The 22,105-nt window shown below is 44.7% G+C and overlaps 1 protein-coding gene across 1 annotated transcript in view; it reads left to right on the forward strand.

Annotated features, from left to right (window-relative positions):
• Positions 1 to 1,403: 1,403 nt before the first annotated feature.
• The window catches only part of FERMT3 (FERM domain containing kindlin 3), a 152,259-nt gene continuing 131,557 nt past the window's right edge, over positions 1,404 to 22,105 (forward strand). The window contains exon 1 of the mRNA XM_063944942.1: positions 1,404 to 1,969. The gene's annotated coding sequence lies outside the window, so the exon portion shown is untranslated. The remainder of the gene's footprint in view (positions 1,970 to 22,105) is intronic.

Consider the following 22,105-nt stretch of genomic DNA (forward strand, 5'->3'; position numbering starts at 1 on the left):
CACAGTACTGCAACTTTATTCACATTTGATCATGCGATAGTGTCCATAATTCATATTACATCCCACAGTAGTATTACTTTACCTTATAAACAGTACTCCTCATAGTAGAGCCCCTTATTCACATTACATCACACTGAATTGCTCCTTATTCACATTACACCACACCCTATTGCTCTTTATTCATATTAGACGACACCGTAGTGCCCTGTCTATACGCAACACCACATAGGAGAGCACCTTATACACATAATGCCACACAGTAATGCATTTATACACATAATTCCACACAGTAATGCCCCTTTATTTATTAATGCTCTTTTACACATAATGTCCCTTACATATATGCTGCACATTATTAATTCCCTTATACACATAATGACACACACAGTGCCCCCTACACATTTTCTGCACATTATTAGTGCCCCTATACACATAATGACACACATACAGTAGTACCCGGTTACACATATGGCGCACATTATTAATACCCTTATACACATAATGACACACATAGTGCCCCTTACACATATGTTGCACATTATTAATGCATTTTTACATGACACACATAATGCTTCTCACACATATTCTGAACACTACTGCACAACCAACCCACTCACATGCACACAGCACTCACACTGCCACTAACACTGTGACCTCTGCCTCTGCTTGGATACAGATGTGTCCTCATAAATCTTGCCTCAATGCTAACGTCGGGCACCTTTTTTTATGAAAATGCATCTTATTTACATTGCTATGTGGCTAGGATGCACAAGCAACTTCTGCTGATTAAAATGATATGTAGCATGCCTATATACTGTGTGAGACTGTGGCTGTATCTGCATAAGAAATGCTACACACAGAATATAGGCATGCCGCATATCATTTTAATCAGCAGAAGCTGCTGATGCCCCTGGGCATATCAAATGCCCTAGGCAATTGCCTAGTTTGCCTATACCTATGGCCGGCTCTGCCTTTTTGTATATTCCATGCTCTCTCTAAAGACTTCACAAACTAAAACGTGCTGGCCTTTGGCTGAGGGCCAAGTATAGGAGAGGAGGGACCAAAGCTTCCTGGGACTTCAAAGTTTTAACTGTTTGGTTCCTGGTCCTCTCAAACCACGTACACCCCATTGTAATCCCTGTGGATCCCTATGGGCCCTAAAGAAGAAATAGGTCCCCTATTATGTTTAAACCTATATTTGTATACAACAGAATCTGGCATATTATAATGACAAAAATGGTCTGTTATCTGTGCCTACTACATGAACTACAAGAAAGGGTTATGCAGAGAAGTAGAAATGCCATATATGTAAAAGAGAAGTCAGGGTTAGGGAGGAAACTAAAGGGGGAAGGATAGAAGGCCAGTGCACAGTATTATCCTACACATCAATGCGCGAGAGTGGAGCAAGGCTGAACACTACAAATAAGAAGTTTTGCAGCAAAAGAGGACCATATATGAAGGCTGTACAAGAGAAAAGAGCAGACTACAGGTAGAATAGTATAATATAGATTGCAAATAAAAAGGGCAAGACAGGTTCAAGAGAGAACTCAGGCAAAAAAAAGCACAAAGTGTAGTAATAAAAAGTATTGTCTACACATCTGGTAGTGATAAAAGGATCGCAGAATAGGAGGGTGGCAGCAAAACAGACATTACAAGCACAATATCCAAAAATTTAGGCTATATTTAAACTAGAAATAGAAGAGGGATAAAAGATAGAGCAAGTGTATAAGACCAGAGTAATTAGTGCCCACAAGAAGAGAGAGAGATAAGTGTGCAGCAAAAGCACAAGGAAACCGAGTAGACCTTTTGAGACAGGAAAGAATACGTTCTCAGAGAAGGGAGGAGACAGCGCACAAAGGGAGCGGTAATGTGTGAGCACACAGCTCTACAGGACCAGAAGATCTGTACATAGAAGTGAAAAAGTTGCAATAAGAAAAGAAATCAACATAAGAACAACACAAAAGAGCAGGTAAGTTCTTTTATTTTAGTGTATGCGTATATGGTAATGCAATGTATCAGCAGTATAGTACAATGGCAGCACAAATTATGCGTTAGGCCCTTCATATTTTTTCATTCTTTCCATATGACAGTCCTGTATTGTTACATTAACAGTATACACAAATTATGTGCAGCCAGCTCTCATTTATTTGGAAGTATTTATATGTGTAAAACTGGAGCCGGATTTAGAATGGAGGTCAGTTTGTAGAAAGGAAGCACATGTTCATTTGTAACAGTTGCACCTGTAACATTACGCCAAGATCTATAAAACTGGCACATGTATACAGGCACAATAATATGTAGTCAAATACAAACATCCCGTCATAGACCAGATCAACATTTCTGGTGGGTTGAAATTCATCTTCCTATACTGATGTTTTCATGACATATCAGGGTCATTCATTTATCTGCTCCACTATGGCCGAAATAAAGCACTTTAAAGCTATTTTGTATGATGATGCAGTAATTGTGTACTGAAGAATCCAGCCGATTTGTACAACGGGACTAGGTAGGTATACAGAAAATTTTTCTGACTTTTTATACTTTCAAGGACACTATCACAGTAGTAGACGTTGTGAAAATATATGGAAAGAACCCCACACTTTAAATATAATTTAGAAGGTTTTTTTGATGTTTTTTAAGTAGTACCTTCATACACTTTTCATCCATTTTGGCTTGTAACAATATAACCAATTGTAGTTGTAGCATTAATGCATGTAAGTTAGTGTGTGCTGTGCCGTAACATTTTAAAACTTATGTTTGTAAGTAAAGTCAAAATTAAGCAACTGGGCAAATCCATGTTGCATTGCAAGTGGGGCAGATGTAACATGTGCAGAGAGATTTAGATTTGGGTGGGGTGTCTTCAAACTGAAATCTAAATTACAGTGTAAAAATAAAGCTGTCTAACATTTGTGGGCTACATGGAAAAGCAGCCAGTATTTACCCCGCACAGAATTTTTTTTAATGTATTTGCAGCATGGTTTGTTCCAGATACAAAGTTACTTGCTTTTTTTTCTGCTTTACTTACAAACATGAATCAGGACCTTTGGGTAAAACATCTTGTGCTCATTTGGAGGACAGAAATAAGAAATGTGGAATTACCTCCCTTCAGATAACACGTTTTTAACCATGGTTACCAGTGTTCCTGGTTGTATACAGGATGACCATTTATCTCTTCTTGGTATCTGATACTCACTCTTCATATATAGTTGCTCATGCTTCCTTTAAACTATACATCTGTAATTTGCATTTTAACCTTTTGCACTTCTCCACAAAACATGTTTACAACGAATAAGTAGCATAGTAAAACGGGTGGATTGCTGCACACTCCATGTCTCATCTGACACCTTGTACTGTATAATGTGTGTACAATGGTCACTAAAGTACATCACATACTGCAGAGAAACGGTAATGCCACACATAAAGGAGAAGTGAAGTTTGGGGAGGAAACTGAAGGAGGAAGAGCAACAGAGCAGGACTCCTCACATAGAATTTTACCTCACTGACAAAATACACGGTCCTACTTGGTGACACAGTGAGCTTCCCTTTGCGCAGGACTACCTTTATTTCCACCAGATGTGTAGGCCAGGGGGAAGTCAAACATTGACACCCCAGCTGCTGCGGAATTACATATCCCAGTATGCCTTGCCACAGTTAGGAAATACTAAAACTATAGCAGGGCATGCTGGGATGTTTAGTTCCACAAGAGCTGGAGTGCCACATGTTGCTTACTCCTAATATAAGCTTTGAAAGCAAGATGGCATTTTGGATAGACTACAAGTTTTCATCTGCATTTTTTTACTTTCTAGAGAAGTACATTTTGTGGACCATTATGTCCAATGTAAAAATAATTATTAACAGTGCAACAGGGATGCCAAATAGATGTCACTGATTTCTCATGTGACCCCTGTGTTTCTGCAGGTTACCTCATCCCCATAGCCTGCTATGGGGACTGTGGTGTCTGTGCACTTTACCAAGTGGAGGAAACCGTATCCTATCCTCGGCAATGGGGGATCTGTGGAGTTGGAAAGGGCATACATGATCTTCTGATTGTAACGAACACTGTGTAACCCACCCAAATCTATCTCTCTCTGCACATGTTATATCTGCCCCCCCCCCCCCCCCACCCCTGCAGTGCACATGGTTTTGCCCATCTGCTAACAAGTTTGCTGCTACGATCAACTCTGAATTACCCCCAATATACTGCGATACCCAGGATTCAAACCTATAATCTGTTGAATTCTAATCTAACACCCTACTCATTGAGCTATTTGATCCTGCAAAAAAACTACGCTTCGCTCGCAATGCTTCGGGCAAGGTTACCTTTCCCAATTGTAGGCCACGTGGATCGTAAAGTATGAAAAAGTAAAATAAATAAATGAATGAAAAACGCATGTCGACCTTTTGTCGTGTCGATCTAGAGTCCCCGTCGACCTACTTACTGTCGGATCCTGTTCAGCACTCCCACAATAGAGAGAGAGACCATTCTCCATACACCACTGGCGTTCGGCTTCAGGGAGCCTGGGTCGCAGGTAACACCGAAATCTCCCTTCACTCCGATCTGATGCAGAAACTTCAGTAGTGAGTGAGCAAGAGTCTAGTCACCTTAGTCTCTGAAACTTGAGAGTAAGCTTTAAAAATGTCCAGAAATCTCCCAAAAATTTCTGGTATAAATTGGGTTATACCAGTAAAAATTTTTTGGAACTGTTCAGTTTTCAAGAACAATATACTAGAGATGAGCGCCTGAAATTTTTCGGGTTTTGTGTTTTGGTTTTGGGTTCGGTTCCGCGGCCGTGTTTTGGGTTCGAACGCGTTTTGGCAAAACCTCACCGAATTTTTTTTGTCGGATTCGGGTGTGTTTTGGATTCGGGTGTTTTTTTCAAAAAACACTAAAAAACAGCTTAAATCATAGAATTTGGGGGTCATTTTGATCCCAAAGTATTATTAACCTCAAAAACCATAATTTACACTCATTTTCAGTCTATTCTGAATACCTCACACCTCACAATATTATTTTTAGTCCTAAAATTTGCACCGAGGTCGCTGTGTGAGTAAGATAAGCGACCCTAGTGGCCGACACAAACACCGGGCCCATCTAGGAGTGGCACTGCAGTGTCACGCAGGATGTCCCTTCCAAAAAACCCTCCCCAAACAGCACATGACGCAAAGAAAAAAAGAGGCGCAATGAGGTAGCTGTGTGAGTAAGATTAGCGACCCTAGTGGCCGACACAAACACCGGGCCCATCTAGGAGTGGCACTGCAGTGTCACGCAGGATGGCCCTTCCAAAAAACCCTCCCCAAACAGCACATGACGCAAAGAAAAAAAGAGGCGCAATGAGGTAGCTGTGTGAGTAAGATTAGCGACCCTAGTGGCCGACACAAACACCGGGCCCATCTAGGAGTGGCACTGCAGTGTCACGCAGGATGTCCCTTCCAAAAAACCCTCCCCAAACAGCACATGACGCAAAGAAAAAAAGAGGCTTTTTACTGATATTTGGTGTTTTGGATTTGACATGCTCTGTACTATGACATTGGGCATCGGCCTTGGCAGACGACGTTGCTGGCATTTCATCGTCTCGGCCATGACTAGTGGCAGCAGCTTCAGCACGAGGTGGAAGTGGATCTTGATCTTTCCCTAATTTTGGAACCTCAACATTTTTGTTCTCCATATTTTAATAGGCACAACTAAAAGGCACCTCAGGTAAACAATGGAGATGGATGGATTGGATACTAGTATACAATTATGGACGGGCTGCCGAGTGCCGACACAGAGGTAGCCACAGCCGTGAACTACCGCACTGTACTGTGTCTGCTGCTAATATATAGACTGGTTGATAAAGAGATAGTATACTCGTAACTAGTATGTATGTATAAAGAAAGAAAAAAAAACCACGGTTAGGTGGTATATACAATTATGGACGGGCTGCCGAGTGCCGACACAGAGGTAGCCACAGCCGTGAACTACCGCACTGTACTGTGTCTGCTGCTAATATATAGACTGGTTGATAAAGAGATAGTATACTCGTAACTAGTATGTATGTATAAAGAAAGAAAAAAAAACCACGGTTAGGTGGTATATACAATTATGGACGGGCTGCCGAGTGCCGACACAGAGGTAGCCACAGCCGTGAACTACCGCACTGTACTGTGTCTGCTGCTAATATATAGACTGGTTGATAAAGAGATAGTATACTCGTAACTAGTATGTATGTATAAAGAAAGAAAAAAAAACCACGGTTAGGTGGTATATACAATTATGGACGGGCTGCCGAGTGCCGACACAGAGGTAGCCACAGCCGTGAACTACCGCACTGTACTGTGTCTGCTGCTAATATATAGACTGGTTGATAAAGAGATAGTATACTCGTAACTAGTATGTATGTATAAAGAAAGAAAAAAAAACCACGGTTAGGTCACTGGTATATACAATTATGGACGGGCTGCCGAGTGCCGACACAGAGGTAGCCACAGCCGTGAACTACCGCACTGTACTGTGTCTGCTGCTAATATAGACTGGTTGATAAAGAGATAGTATACTACTAATATTATATACTGGTGGTCAGGTCACTAGTCACACTGGCAGTGGCACTCCTGCAGCAAAAGTGTGCACTGTTTAATTTTAATATAATATTATGTACTCCTGGCTCCTGCTATAACCTATAACTGGCACTGCAGTAGTGCTCCCCAGTCTCCCCCACAATTATAAGCTGTGTGAGCTGAGCAGTCAGACAGATATATAATATATATAGATGATGCAGCACACTGGCCTGAGCCTGAGCAGTGCACACAGATATGGTATGTGACTGAGTCACTGTGTGCTGTGTATCGCTTTTTTCAGGCAGAGAACGGATTATAAATAAAACTGGTGGTCACTGGTCACTATCAGCAAAACTCTGCACTGTACACTACTGAGTACTCCTAATGCTCCCCAAAATTAGTAAATCAAGTGTCTCTCTAATCTATTCTAATTCTAAACGGAGAGGACGCCAGCCACGTCCTCTCCCTATCAATCTCAATGCACGTGTGAATATGGCGGCGACGCGCGGCTCCTTATATAGAATCCGAGTCTCGCGATAGAATCCGAGCCTCGCGAGAATCCGACAGCGTCATGATGACGTTCGGGCGCGCTCGGGTTAACCGAGCAAGGCGGGAAGATCCGAGTCGCTCGGACCCGTGAAAAAAAACATGAAGTTCTGGCGGGTTCGGATTCAGAGAAACCGAACCCGCTCATCTCTACAATATACTCAGTCGCTCAGGATTCACTCCACTGTGGGACTGAGAGGACCTGGAACAGTTGCAAGAAGATGTACCAACAAAATTGCATACCTCCCAACATGACCCTCTCCAGGAGGGACACAATGCTCTGCTCCTGGACTTCTCTCTTAATGTATGTTTGCCATCACATGCGCTGAAACACCTTCTTATTCATTAACCTGTTAAAATCAGGTGCAGACAATCATAAATTTAGAGAGAAGTGTAGAAGCAGAGCATTGTGTCCCTCCTGGAGAGGGTCATGTTGGGAGGTATGAAATTGTCCTCACTCGGCTGATTATGGCAAGGATTAACTGCATCAAGGACACTTTGGGGTCTATTCATGCAGCAGTGAAAAGCCCTGTTTTGCGTTAAACAGGGCTTTTCTCTGCTTACCGCAATTCACAGAGCCGGTTACCATGGAGAAGTCTCTGACTTCTCCAGCGGTACCCCCGCTCTGTGCCTGAATCGCATCACCATACCTTTGTATGGTGAGTGCAATTCATGAAGGTGCGGAAAGCTCTGCTTTCCGCTTCTCCATGGAGTTCAGGTTCGCCATCTGAGGACGGCGTAACCTGAACTGTAGTGCGGAGACGTCAGGGAAGCTCAATGCTTCCCTGATCGCTGCTCGGCACCTCGTGCTGGCTCCGCCCCCCGACCTCCCAGCAACCACTGCGGCCTGCCGGGAGGTCATCAAGCTGCGCATGCGCAAAGGGACCCGCCGCTGGACTCCGCGCATCGCAGGGAGGGACCGCTGGAGAAGACCTCACCGCAGGAGCCCCAGACATCGCAGCGCATCGTCGGAAGGGTGAGTATACATGAATTGCTACTTATTACAGCTATACATCGCATCGAAGAGATGTGATGTATAGTGATAAGTAGCAATTATGTTTTCGTTTTCTACATGAATAGACCCCTTTGAGAGGTTGGAATAATATGCTGCTGCAGCACATCCACACGATAAGACATTCCTAAAAAGGCCTGTAACAGCAGTGTCTGTATACTCTTAAAGGTCTGCAGCTTGCTCAGAAGACCCAGAACTGGATCTGCGACTTAAGTCTGACCAACAGATCTGAACTGGACTTGACAAGAGAGGGTCCATTCTGAGCATACTACTCCAATAGTTTGTGGCCCGGTTATAATGTTTGGCAGGTGAATTACGAGAAGAGGATAAATGCTGGCGGCGCAGGCAGATGCAGAGTGGCACAGAAATGGTTAACCAGACTTGACTGTGGAATACTGAAGTATCTTGAGCAGAGGTTCTCAAACTCGGTCCTCGGGGGCCCACACAGTGCATGTTTTGCAGGTCTCCTCACAGAATCGCAAGTGAAATAATTAGCTCCACCTGTGGACCTTTTAAAATGTGTCAGTGAGTAATTAATACACCTGTGCACCTGCTGGGTTACCTGCAAAACATGCACTGTGTTGGCTCCCGAGGACAGAGTTTGAGAACCTCTGATCTTGAGTGAGGTATAGCAGGATGTAATGCTTTGCAGACTATGGACTCTACCTTTTAAGACTGGAATGTGCAGCACCATACTTGAACACTGATGAAAAACAGCAGATGAGTAGTTACACAACTATGAGCCAGGGCTTGAATACAGGACCAGAATTGATCACAATCACTGTTGCAAATAATAAATGTCCATAGAAGTGAGGGAATATATTAAGTACTTTATTTAAGCAGTGGTCTGATAATGTATAGCGGAGGAATCACAGTAACAATCCAAAGTACAACATGAGCCGAGTGTAAATTACTGTCCAGTATGAGATTTGCAGCAGAGTAATCAAATAGTTGAACGGGTGTGGTCAGGAGACCGCCGGTCAGCATACCGACACCGGGATCCCGGCAGCATACCGACGCCAGGATCCCAGCAGGGAAGGGCAAGTGCAGCAAGCCCCTTGCGGACTCAGTGGCGACTTGTGATCGCCACAGGTTCTATTTCCAATCTATGGGTGTCATGGACACCCACGAGTGGAAATAGTCCCTGTTGGTCGGCATGCCGACCATCGGGATAGTGAGGGGACAGGTCACATGAATACCACCCAGTTGAACAAGAATCCAGAGTTATAATCCACAGAACTCAGATTGTTGGACTTGCACAATTAATCAGAAATGCATGCAGGCATAGATGAAGTCCACAGTTATATGTAAACACAAGTAATGAATGCTTAGAGAATCCACAAAGCACAGTGAAAGTCCGTAAATACTTAGCTAAGGTAGTCCTGGAAACACAAACTGGCAAAAACAGGAGTTGCTGGATAACATGAACCAGCAGACCAGGCTTTTCGGCATGAACATGAGCTTGGATTAAAGACACCAGACAATTCAGATCGCTCTGGCAGAAAAATAATAATACTATAACCAGTGTGGGATAACTCAGCTGGCTGGTTTATAACAGCCACACTAACCAATGAAAAAAGCCAGGCTGGGAGTGTTAACGCTAATTACAAACCCTGTGCACCTGCAGAGCTGCATGTACACAGAGAGCCTAAGGAACAGAAAACACAGGAACGCCAATGGATTGTTAATGTCAGCTGACACCAGGTGCATACTGAAAAGTTAGTCAGCTGACCACAGGTGCATTCTGAACAGTGGGAATACATGCACCAAGGGAATCATAACTAGGTGTGTGTGGTGCCCCATCCGCACACACCTAGTTCCGGCCCTGGATCACATGCCCTGAGCTGCCCCACTGTCTCCCCCAGACTACTAAATCTAAAGATGAAAAGTTGATCTGGTGCCCATAGCAACCAATCAGATTCTGTGTGACAGAATGTCCATTAGTACGTTTGGTAGTCCATCCAATTAGGGGACCAATAAAGGCATTTCTTGAAATATATATATATATATATATGTGTGTGTGTGTGTGTACTGATGTATTGAGGTAAGTGAACTTACTAAGGTGAGTGCTGGGCTCTCGATACACTATATACATACACATATATATATATATATATATATATATATATATATCTCACTGGGATGCTGTCTGTGTGGCATGACGGTCACTGGGATGCTGTCTGTGCTGCATGTTTGTCATCGAGATGCTGTCTGTGTTGTTTTGCAGATATTGTAATGGGGTCTGTATTTTATGGTGGGTATTGGGATGTTGTCTGTAGCATATGGCAATCACTGGAATGTGCTGAATGTTGAGTGGCAGTCATTGGCATGCTGTCTGTATTGTATGAGGGGCACTGTGATGCTGTCTGTACTACGTGGTGGTCACCGGGACACAGTATGGCAGTAAAATGGATATGGTCTGTACTGTACAATGGTCACATGGATTTTGTGCTGCATGGAAGTCAAATGGATGCTCTATGTACTGTATGGGGGTCACATGCATGCTCTCTGTATTGTACCATGGCTAGGGTTAAAATGTTTCTATCCCTTTCTAATTTTTTTATTAACCACTTGCCTGGCATGGTCGCATCAGATGCGATCATGCCTGCAAGTGCTCTATCTGACGTGGTCGCACAAGATGCGACCAGTCAGATAGAGAGTGTTAGCAGCGGCAGGGAAGAGAAACTTCCCTCCGCTGCTGCTGTCAGAGGCTGTAGACAATGGCAGCCGCTGGGGAGTGTAAATAAACCCCCCCTGGCTGCCCCCAGACCCCCCTGCATACCTCCAGGCTGTCTCGGCTTTCAAAATGAAATCCGCGATGTTCCGATGGTCGCGACGTTCCCGATCGATGTTTCGATGTTTGAGGGAATATTTAAAAAAAAAATATATATATATTTTTTTTTATTTTTTTTTAAACTAAAATCATTTGGGATAGGGTTAAATTCATGTTTTTCACCTAATTCACTCATAAAAAAAACCCTGACAATTTTGGAGTGTTTTTTTGCTAAATAAATCGTCAGTTAAGTGGTTAAGGCCCATCTACTTTTAATTTGATCCAGCTTCCTGAGGGAACTTTAAATTAATGAAAGGGGTGGCTGTAATGTGGTAGGTGGTTGACTTTGTGTCATTTACATATTTACACTAAGCGTTTCTTACGGTTTTTCCACTTTAGTGCAAAACTAAGGTCTTGGAATTGGAAACGAAGGTCCAGAATGATCAAGGAAAAAAACCATACTAAAAACAAATGTATCACGTTTACCATACTAAAGTTACTAATACCCCTTTCAGACATATGACCCGGGAATTTCCCTTCTTCAGACCCGGGAGTTTCTCTTCAGCAAAAACCCGAGTTTTTCTACAGACCCCCTTTCACACTACACCACAGACCCAGGAAATTCCCGGGTTGGCCCCTTTCAGACATAAGCTGGTTTTTCCAGTTTTGAGGGCAGTCTCATTTTAAGGGGACGGTTTGCAGGCACACAATAATGAGGTCATTCAAAGGGGGGGACAGCCAGGCTATAAATGGACTGTCTGGGGTGCCCATAATGCATTGCTGGATACATGGCTGACAAGCATTTGTGTAGCATTGAGAGTTTGTTTGCTGTAGTGGAGTTGCTGTTTTACACAGCAAATGATGCTCACCCTGTTCTTAATTGCACAGAGTGAGCTGAAAAGGAGAAGGGAGATATTTTTGGAGGAGAGGGAGATCAACTGCTGACATTATTTATGCCGGAGGAGGGCCTTGATCATGACCAGCATCTCGTCCATATTGCGGATAACTGGAGTGTCATCTCTCACCCTGTGGGCTCAAGATCGCAGACATGGTGAGGCCTTCTGGGCAATGGCATACTTCTCTGCACAGCTCTGTGTACCTTCTGCACTCTGGCACTGGCACACTTCACAGCAAAGCTCTCTGCTTCCTCTCATGCGGCTGGGGCGTCTGTTCCTCTCCGGCTGCCGCTGATGAGGTCATCAGCAGACATCAGGTGGCAAATTTTTCCAAAACATTTTTCATGCAGTCAGAGAGCAAATTCCCAGGTCGCGCCTTTCAGATATACCAAATTCCCGGGTTGATGCGCGTTCATGTGCAAAATCCCGGGAATTTGGAGCATGTCTGAAAGGGGTATAAGAGAATGATCTACAGAACTGAACAATCTCATTTCAGGAAACAGAATTTACTTGCTTCACATATGGTTTTCCTGTGTATAGGTGTTGCCACAGCAAATCATTATGGCACATATTACTATGATATGACCTGTTTGTCTCAGCAATATTATATCCAAATATGCAATTCTAGCCTATACAAAATACAAAATGAAACAATAGCAGCGCTCATGGGATAAAATAAACCACATGTACATTAATCATATCAACGAGCCGGGAATATAGACAAAATCTTATAAAGGGCATTTAATAAGCATACATTAAAAAACACAGTTTCAACATCTATCAAAAGTCATTTGTATAGAAACCTATTGAAGAAAAAGAGCGCTCTTAATAATTGGATACAGCCAATGTTGTTATTTGGCTTATGGACACTTCGTTTATAAAGTATCAGTCCAAGTATTTATGTATCTATTAGCACAAAAGAGTCTTCATGGAGTAACCAATGTGTCAGTTGCTGGCTTAGTGTAGCAATAGCCAGAAATCACAGAAAGTCTTTCTTCCCAATTGCTTAAGGGAAACCCAAGCGTCCTTGGGTAATGAACAATATACTCACAGGATATCTCCCGGCAGTTCTTTCTGGCAGTGTAGTCGTATTTTGTCCAGTGTGAGCACCGCTCCGTGCAACGGCGGCTATGGGAAGCTGATGTCCCGGTCCCACAGGATGACTGCAGTGGCGGTATTTTTGCTGTCCGGCTGGCAATGGAGACGCTATGCAGAGCAATTGGGAAGACAGACTTTCTGCTATTTATGGCTATTGCTACAATAAGCCAGCAATTCATGGTGATGCTACAACTGCTGTCACCTATATCCTGCGTATGCATGGTCAACCGGAATTGTCGATGGTACTCGATTTCTGTGAATGCCTCTCAATTATTCGAATGTATATGCAAATTTCCGAAAGCATCAGTGGGCGTCTTACTTTTCTAAGCGGCTCTTCACCTGCTTCTGAGAAAATCGCAGTTTCTGTCTCAATAGCGATCCAAGCTGAATAAAGCCTAGTGCTCACTAGTGATCATGCCCTGTATCAAACATCCTTCCTATGTGATGAGATAAATTGGTCTAATAGGCAGTTTGTTTTTATGACATTATTTGTTTTATGCCTTTTCATCATGTTAATTGTCAGAGACCCGATAAGTAAGTATAATTAAGTATACAATTTGCTGCGAGTAGCAGCAGTGGATACAAAATCACCAAAGCAATTCAACATTGCTGCGATGCGGGCACAGCTGATCTGAAGATCAGCTGTCCCTGGCTGCCATTCCTATCACTGCTACACAGCAGTAGTGTGCATGAGTGACCTGGAGTTCGCACATGCGTAGAAGAACCCCATGTTCACTAGAAGGAGTCCAGCATGTGTGGAGGGATCTGATCCCTCTTCCAACCCCAGACCTCCTTTCTATTGGAAGAAGCAGGGGTGCTGGAACAAACTCCATCTTCCGTAGGTTGCCGCGGTCAAGCTTGGAAAATGTAGTATTTTCGGAGCTTGATGAATTTAGGTTCCTATACCTGTGTATGGGGACAGTGGGTCAGATTGGGGCTGAGAGGTAAGCATCTGTGATATCTCCTGCGTTACCTTTGCAATGAATGACCCGATACTTAATTCTTACAATAATTTTAACCTACTTTTGTAGAAATTACAAGATGATTAATAGACCCATTAGGAAGAGCAAGTTATTTGTATGTTAGTCCTTTCTGATGACTGCTGGCATGTAGTAGATCCATTAGCAATACTGCTGAAGACAAATCATTTCTAGCATCCATCCTTTATTGGAATTATTTGTGATTATGGGGTCTCTCTGTGATGTGAAGCAATGATAAACCCTTTCTTTGTTGGGTTTTTTTGTGTGTGTTTTTTTTTTCTTTAGATAAAGGAGATATCACCAGGGATACTGCAGATAAATCCCTGGTTATATTTGTATGTTTATTATGTTTAATGAACCTTTTATTGTTATAAAAATGCGGTCAGGTGAAATTGCTGTCTAAGATTATGGGGCAGGTGTACTAAACTGTGCACACTGTTGTGGTGAACAGCAGCCACGCGGCAGCCAGGGAACAGCTCATGTGATTCAGAGCCTGGCGGAAGTCCCTCCCCAATGCAGCAGGTGACGATGAGGTGGGAATCAGAGCACACAGAGTAGAGACTGCACACTGCTGACCGCTGCAGTATCTATTAGTAGCAGTGTATCTGCTACAGGGGGTCATTCGCTCACTAGCAGTTTTTAGCATCCATGCAGACGCTATGCCGCCTCCCACTGGGAGTGTATTTTAGCTTAGCAGAAGTGCTAACGAAAGGATCACAGAGCGGCTACAAAATAATTTTGTGCAACTTTTGAGTAGCTTCAGACCTACTCAGCGCTTGCGATCACTTCAGACTATTCAGTTCCTGTTTTGACATCACAAACGCGACCTGCGTTCGCCCAGTCATGCCTGCGTTTTTCCTGGCATGCCTGTGTTTTTCCGAACACTCCCTGAAAATGGTCAGTTGACACCCAGAAACGCCCCCTTCCTGTCAATCACTCTGCGGCCAGCAGTGTGACTGAAAAGCTTCGCTAGACCTTGTGTGAAACTACATCGTTTGTTGTAATAGTACGACGTGCGTGCGCATTTCTACGCATACGCATGCGCAGAAGTGCAGATTTTTTGCCTGATTGCTGCGCAGCGAACGAAAGCAGCTAGCGATCAACTCGGAATGACCCCCACTGCCAGGTCGCGGTGGAAGCGTGTGGCGACGGGGGGATCTGCCGGTTCTCCGCCCACAGTGCCTATGCACTGTATCTGCGCTGTGGTTCTAGCTCACTCGGCAAACACCTAGTTAGTTACTACCCTGTCTGCTTTATATGTATACAAAGCACCTTAATGATGGGTAAGCCATAACTAGGGGTGTGTGACCGTACCACCACCCATGGCACAGAGCCTTAGGGGTGGCACTGTTTCTGCCCCATGGCACCTGCATTTGGCTTGTAGAGTGTCTGAAACGAAAACCTGCAGTGACTAGGGGTGGGATGTACTAAACGGAAAATGCAGTAAACTCCCGTTTACCGCATTTTTCTGATGCACTATTCCCCCGCCGCAGGTCTGCAAGTGGGCGTGTACGGCGTACCCGTAAGAATTTTGCCGCGGGTACGCCGTACCCACTCCGCCAGGCCGCGCCGCTCACTGGTCTATGATGCGCTCCCCGGGTCCCGCTGCTTCCGCTGTGCGCCTCCGCATCGCCGCCTCCCCTTCTCAGCCGCTGGGAGCGTGATCATGACGTCATCACGCTCCCGCGGCTGGGGGCTGGCTGGGCGCGGCGGGACTGAGGAGGCTTGAGCAGCGGCGCCGGCGGTGAGTTAGAGACACACTCAGGTCGGGGGAGCCGTTAGGTCAGCGCAGTTTGGTGTGGAGCTGGATATATATAGTGTGTAGGTATGTATATGTATATACTGTTTTAATAGTATATATACATATATACTAGACTAGTACAGACAGTGTACTGTCTGTACTAGTCTAGTATATGTATATATACTATTAAAACAGTCAGCGGCCTGGGGCAGTGTATATAAATATATATATATGTGGGGCAGTAATGTGTGTATATCCACACCGACGGGCCGCCGCACCTCGCCACTCCCCGTCCCTCCCTCTGCTGCTCACCGCCGCACCGCCACTGATGTGAGGGGAGGAGAGCGCAGCATGCGCTTCTCCTGCCCCGTAGTATCTTCGTTTAATTCAGTGACGCCCGTGAGCAAATCGGAGCTCGCGGACCGCGAGCTTTGTTTGGCTCACGGATCGGCGCTGAATTGAACTGAGCCACCCGCACCCGCCAGACCCTGAGGGGCAGGAGAGGCGCAGGCTGTGCTCTCCTCCCCTCACACACACAAGACAGCAGCAGCTGTGAGCAGAAGGGGGGGGGGGCTTCATGTATACCTGGCACCGGGGGCATATCTGGCACTGGGGCATGTCTGGCAAAGGGGGGACATGTGTATCTGGCACTGGGGGCATATGTGGCACTGCGGGGACATGTGTATCTGTCACTGGGGGCATATGTGGCACTGCGGGAATATGTGTATGTGGCACTGGGGGGGCATGAATACCTGGCACTGGGGGCATATCTGGCACTGGGGGATATCTGGCAATGGGAGGACATGTGTATCTGGCACTGGGGGTTATCTGGCACTGGGGGGCATATCTGGCACTGTGGGGCATTTGTATCTGGCACTGGGGGCATTTCTGTATGTGGCACTGGGGGCATATCTGGCACTGTGGGTGCATTTCTGTATCTGGCACTGGGGGGCAATGTATATCTGACACAGTGGGGGCATTTGTGTATCTGGCACTGTGGGGCAATGTGTATCTGGCACTCTGGGGGCATTTTTGTATCTGGCACAGTGAAGCAATATATATCTGGCACTGTGGGGTAATGTATATCTGGCACTGTGGGACAATATATATCTGGCACTGTGGGGCAACGTGTATCTGGCACTATTGGGGTCATATGTGTATCTGCCCCTCCCCCCATATGTGTATCACACCCCCATTTTCATTGGCCATGCCCCATGTGGATTTGGCCACACCCACACAGTACCCGTAAGACATTTTTTTCTACTTGCACCACTGCCCGGCCGGCAGGTCAGAGCCACGGTGGGGTTTGCCAGCTTTAGCCTATGGGCTTCTCTCTGCAACGCTGTGTGAGGGATCCGATCGGATCCCTCCCAGCATGCCCCGCGCCCACCCCTGTCACCCTGCACATGCGCAGCTTGCCCCCTGGGGTCAAATCCCGGAAGTCAGGGTGCCGCTGCACATCGTGGAGGACAGCTCTAATCGGAAGAGCTGTCCTCCGCAATGCTGATCACATATGCAAGTACATATGCGATCAGAATCGTGGCGCTGGGCAGCGATGTGCATTAGTACATTAGAGCTCAGAGCAGTGCTTCTTCCCGGTGGCGGCGGCGGCATGGTGTCCTCAGCGTGGCATCATGATGTCACATGTTCAGGAGGTGGGTCCAGCATAGAGCAGAAAATTACCATAGTCCAGTGCTGTCATCGTATGACTAAAGGAAATATGTCTCTGAATATAGATCTACATAGCTCACCCGTTTCTGTACATCCTAAGATTCTCTAAGATCAGTGTTTCCCAACTCCCCAGGGACCTCTAACAGAGCATGTTTTACAGAACTACTCAGTATCACAAGTGATATAGGGGGTCTGTTTTTCTAACCCAGCCTGTAACATGACAGTTAGGAGCTGATTGACTGATACTTTACCTCTCTCCACTGTAAATGCTGATTTACTTACAGGACTAAAAGCAATACTTAAAAACACTTTATCACTTTAAAATCAAGTCGCTGCGGCCGCTGTATGCAATCCTTAACCTACGTAGTTATTACCCAGTTTGCGTACAAAGTCCCGTACCGTGTACGAACTTTGCGTACTAACGCCGTGACGGACGTACAAAGTATACGTGGTGCATACACACACAACGACACGCTGTGAGCACTATGCAGCTTCACATGTGTCTAAAATACACTTACAAATCTAGCAGGGAAAGGAGACACGACACCAATTGTATTTAGGAAGTTGGGATCCGACCCGCCAACATATAATTGATAACAGGGGTTTAAAACAAAGGTACAATTACAATAAGAGAAATAGGCTACAGTCAATGGTACATACGTTTGTTCGCCTGTGCTTCCCGGTCCGGTCCTCAATCATCAAGGTAGATGATCTTCAGAGATTGTGAGAGTGACTGGGCCGGCAGCTGGCTTTTTATACATTTGTCCAAAACCTAATACAATGGGAACTGTAATCTCTTTGTCCATTGGTCACAGGGATAGTCGTTTACAGTACAGGAGAGGTCATAGGTCAGTTTGAATAGGTGGGGGATGTCTGGTCCAGGTGCACTTGCAGATGTTTTCCTCTGGGTTCCCGCCGAATATCAGGAGTACAGTAAATACAGTTAATATTAATATTCTGCGCCTGCGCATAACTATTCGCATGAGCATGCGATCTTCTGCAAACCAACACTGGAATATTGCTCTTAAAATACCCTACAGCTGGATACCAAACACCACCTTATAACCTAGTTCTGTCCCCTCCTATCCTGTAAAGGTGAATCCCTTTGTTGCTGTACCATTTAAACAAATATAAATCGCTGGTGCGGTGCATGTGGGCTATGTGTACATTGTGCACTATGTGGATTAAATATGTAATGTGTTTTTATGGCTTTTCCATGCGATCACAAATACTACCGTAATTACTCATACCACGCGCTAATATGCAGGACCATGGGAGCGATCATATGCAAATTGCGAATATGTGCATGCACGGTAGAACAAGTACGCGCAAGGAGGCCATCTGTGTATAATTTGTACGTATTGTGTGTACTGAAATATTTTCGACTTCGACAGTCCACCCTTTGGCAGTCATCAATAACTGCCACACTTTACTACTAAACAGAAAATATTATCTACACAATATATACAAGTTTGGATGATCGGGGGAGAGCGGTAGGTGGGAAATGTGTAACCTAGTGTGATAGTAAAAAGCATGTATGTATGAATCAATGTCTGAGGGGCATGTATCATCGTGCCGTATATGTTCTAAATAAGCTTTGAGGTATTGTGAAGTATACATTAAATCCTTCTCATCCCGTATTAAGGGTCTGTACTTGGGCAAACAAACACTACTGAGCTTGAGTGTTAGTATATGTGGATAACACCTGTCGGCTATGTGTGCCATTAACTGGAGGTTGCAGAGATGAGGATAAGTCATATATATATATATATATATATATATATATATATATATATATAAAATCAATACATTCACATAAACATTATGGGTAGGGCTGACATCTTGTTCCGGTTGGATGTATCTGGGCAGAGGGGGAGACAGAGAAAAATGGTGAAAGAAACAGGCCATGAAATTCATTTACAATCCTTATCATAACACTGTCTCTATGGATGGATCATAAATCAAATCTGCTGCTGTAACAGCGCTCTCGCTCCTTAGACTCATCAAATTTGTGCTGTGCTTGCGCCGCGTTAGAATTTGAACACACCTAAATATCAGGCCAATAATTATGATGACTCCCAGGATACAAAGGAGAAACTTCCCCACACTCATAATAACATTCTGTGCCCACTCTCCTAACCCTGAGAACCATTTGCGTGGGTTCAACCATGAGACCCAGCCAGTCAGTTCATTACCCACAGTCGCTAAGGTAAGATTGTGCTTCCTCCTGAACTCCCACTTCAGCTGCAAGATCTCGTCTATCTTCTGATCGATGATCTCCGTGGGGTCATCAGTGCTGTTTGTAATATATGTACAGCACTTCACACCCTATTGAGTTGCAAGGGTAACACAGTACCCACCTGTCATGGCTGTGACATAATTAAGGACCATCCTGTGCTGGATCAGTTCCTTCTTGTAGGCTTGTAACTCCCTTCCCGTATACCTGAAGGTGTCATCATACATCTCGGTGATATTGTCTATCAAGTTCGCTAGCGCATGGATGTACCTATAATTTATAGTTCCTCTGGCAGTACGGGTAATATCTAATGCGAGAAGGAACTGAATCCTGGCGGATTCATGGATCAAATCAGAGGCTGCGTGCTCTGCCCTATCTATGAGGTGTCTCTTGATGATGTGTTCATAGTGGGTATGAGTATAAGGAGTCTGAGCACTGCGGTGAACGTCTTTCATTTTGTCGTGGGTTATGGTCATGACCTCTGGTAATACCCTTCCAATGTAACACAATCCCTCATAGCTCGGAGTAAGCCACTTGTACGCTTTCCTCCCACATATGAAATAGGCATCATCTGGGAGAACATAGGGGACAAAAAGTAACATCACCATATTGCAAACTTTCCATGTAAAGAAACCAATCCCTAGTTCTCTCATTTGCTCAGTACAAGTATCGGGCTGAATGATGTGGGCACAATACCCCTGCGATACCTTTCCAACCCACATGGTTTTGCTTCCACGTGTATATCGGTACCGAAAATACTTTCCACTGTTGGCTATCTTGCGTACAAGTTCAGAGTCAATAGGAATCCTATCAGCTCTGTGTGAAAAAGTCATTGTCTGGTTATTCCACGTCTCTTCCCAATTTCCTGGTTTTCGGTAATTGGAAATATTAAAACACAACAGGGACCTATCTACGTTGTACTGGTGGAGCTTCAAGCTAGGGGGCCTAGATATATTGAATTTCTTGTCCACCGGTCTCCCACCCCATAATTCGAGTACCTCATCTATTGCTGAAGGGTATGGTACTAATCCTGACTTACTCTGTCCTTGAGGTACCTGTGAGCACACCCAACATTCTGTCTGGTTTAAGACCTTACCCACTAATGAGTGGTAATCACTCAACGGATGTCGGTCCATATCGATATTAATGTTGGACTGAGATCTCCGGATGCACCCATCTTCGACTATATTCTCACAATTTCTACAAATACAATATTCGTCAGACAATAACCCCTCACATTGCTTCCGAGCTCCATGACTACCAGAGCGCTTACTGATACCAGCCTTTACTCGAGTGCTGTGCTGCTCCTGAGACCCTACAAATCCGTACTCTCCATCAGAACCCATTCCAGATCCTTGCTGACCTCTCTGGGACCCTCACCAAAACAGATTGTCCTGGTTAAAAACAGAATTACTAGCAGAACCCGAAAAGCAGTCTCTTGGGGTAGATCCATTTCGTTAAGGGGAAAGAAGGGAGATAAGAAGGAGAAAAGAAAGGAAAATGCAGTGGGGAGGTGAAAAAAGAAAAGTGGTGCGACAACCGTCCTTGATCTTGTTGCTCTCCGTGCTCAGGTGCCGCTCAACAGTCCTGCCTCTCAACTTCCCCGGAATAGACTCTCTAGTGATATGAGGTTCTCTTCACCTTGCTCTTTGTCACGAGTTTTCTCCGGGTCAGCGACCTTCTTGCTGTGGGACGAGTGGACCTAAGTCTCTCTTTCGGCGACCTTTAATGCTGTAGTGCTGGTTAACAAGACTTGGTACGGTCCTTCCCACCTGTCAATGAGGCAACCTGAGCGTAGAAAATTTCGTATCATCACATAATCCCCAGGCTCAATGTCATGACAATTACTGTTCGGGAAAGGTCAGGAATCACCAGCTTTAGATTTCTTTGTTGATTTCTCAGCTGCTGGCTCATCCTTTCCAAGTATTGCACAGTTATTTCATTATTGCATTTCATATCATCCTGGGGGTCTATCATTACATGAGGTTGTCGACCAAAAAGAATTTCAAAGGGTGATAAGTTAAGCGGTGACCTGGGAGTGGTTCTGATGCTGTACAACACTAGTGGCAAAGCTTCTGGCCACAGCAATCCAGTTTCAGCCATCACTTTGCTCAGCTTGTTCTTAATAGTGCTGTTCATTCTCTCCACCTTTGCACTCGCCTGTGGTCGTTACGGAGTATGTAGCTTGCTATTAATTCCCATCAGTCTGCACATGACCTGAAAGACTTCACCTGTAAAATGGGTTCCCCTATCACTTTCAATCATTCTAAGGATACCATATCTACATACAAATTCCTGCAAAATTTTCTTTGCAGTGAACGTAGCAGTATTTGTGGCTGCAGGAAACGCTTCTACCCAGTTGGAAAACAAATCAATACAGACTAACACATATTTCAAATTCCTACAGGGTGGTAACTGTAGGAAGTCGATTTGTATTACCTGAAAAGGTCCGTCTGTAGGAGGGATATGGGATGGCTCTGTTGGTATTGTCTTACCAATATTCTTCCTCAAGCAAGGAAAACATGTCATTGCTCTCTTACCTGCATGAGAAGAGAATCCTGGCACACACCAGTAGGCTATTACCAGCTTGCACATACCCTCTTTGCCCAGATGAGTCA

Source organism: Pseudophryne corroboree, chromosome 11, assembly GCF_028390025.1.
Source record: "Pseudophryne corroboree isolate aPseCor3 chromosome 11, aPseCor3.hap2, whole genome shotgun sequence".
Taxonomy (NCBI): domain Eukaryota; kingdom Metazoa; phylum Chordata; class Amphibia; order Anura; family Myobatrachidae; genus Pseudophryne; species Pseudophryne corroboree.